This window comes from Amphimedon queenslandica, unplaced genomic scaffold, assembly GCF_000090795.2.
Source record: "Amphimedon queenslandica unplaced genomic scaffold, v1.1 AMPQUscaffold_12122, whole genome shotgun sequence".
Lineage (NCBI taxonomy): Eukaryota > Metazoa > Porifera > Demospongiae > Haplosclerida > Niphatidae > Amphimedon > Amphimedon queenslandica.
The window spans coordinates 14,207-15,479 of record NW_003547639.1 but is presented as its reverse complement, the minus strand read 5'-3'; the positions used below and the strand labels follow the sequence as shown (position 1 = coordinate 15,479).

Below are 1,273 nucleotides of genomic sequence, written 5' to 3'. Positions count from 1 at the left end.
TTAGCATAATCAGACTGTCCCTTCAGATTAGGATTGACTGTCAGTACATTTTGAAATATGTCCAGGAAGAATTGGAAGGAATACTGGTACAAGAAATGAACCTAAGAATAAAAGAAGGAAAAATAGAAATAGGAATGAGCAATTACACTATAAAAACAACTAATTTAAGATAATAATACATTAATTCTTTCTGGCATTTTGCAATCAAAATTTTCAATAGTGAAATGTTTAGTAATACATGCGTGGACAAATTTGCTGATTAAAAGCTGGCCTAATGTACTTTTCAAGCAAAACCATCAAAATAAAGTATCGCTAAATCACACGACAGTCACATGATTTCAATTACCTGATTGAGTGACTCCAGAGTGAAGTACATGGCAGAGCAGGAGGTGGAGAGAGGCAGGTATTGCTGGGAGACTCTGTCAACTTCAGCCATTACAGTATCAGTCTCCTCCATCTTCCTCTGAACTTCTGCAGCCCCTTCCTTAAGAGTCTCAAGCTCAGTAATGATTCTAAAAATAGACACAACAAAGATTACATCATGTAATAATTGTTACTATATTTAGAAGTGTTATTACTATTATTAGTGATGATTCTAAAAATAAACACATTAATGATTACATCATGTAATAGCTGTTACTATATTTAGATGTGTTGTTACTATTATTAGAATTGGGGGTACCTGCTGTTGTCTAGGATACGACCCTTGACCTCGTTCAATGCAGTGAGGAGACTCTTCTCAAGGTGACACAAACGAAGGAGGAACTCACCTAATGAATAATTAATGAATTAAATTAGTAATAAAAGATAATTAATGTATCTTTAACTATTAAAATACATTGTACTTTGATTACCTTTTTCTCAACAGTCGATAAATCATTCTTAATAACAATAGCATCAGATATAACTATTGCATATTCTTCTTTATATCTAAGTAAAGAAATAAAATTAAAAATATAAGTTTCACTTTTAATGTATTTTGTTTTGTTCTTTACTTTGCTATAGAGGCTTCAAGTTCTGCTATTATTTTTTTTATTTCTTCTCCTTTTTGACAAGTGTCCTCAGCTTTGGTTTCCAAATCCTTCAATTCTTTACGTAACGGATCAAGTCTCTTCATCATATCAGCATAACTCAACTATAGGAGAGAGAGAAGAGGATACAAAACATAAAAAATTAAAAAAACAAGATTGAGTAGGATTCCGAACGACCAACGAAAATACGAAATGAAAATCCTACTCTTGTGACACAAATTCTACTCTACATTGTACTTTAA

The 1,273-nt window shown here is 32.0% G+C and overlaps 1 long non-coding RNA gene across 1 annotated transcript in view; it reads right to left on the bottom strand.

The window, feature by feature from the left end:
• Positions 1-53: 53 nt before the first annotated feature.
• The window catches only part of LOC109588386 (uncharacterized), a 6,577-nt gene continuing 5,357 nt past the window's right edge, over positions 54-1,273 (bottom strand). The window contains exons 6-10 of the long non-coding RNA XR_002188139.1: positions 996-1,135; positions 855-930; positions 683-770; positions 347-512; positions 54-101 (exon numbers count right to left, since the gene is read on the bottom strand). This is a non-coding gene — a long non-coding RNA (uncharacterized LOC109588386). The remainder of the gene's footprint in view (positions 102-346; positions 513-682; positions 771-854; positions 931-995; positions 1,136-1,273) is intronic.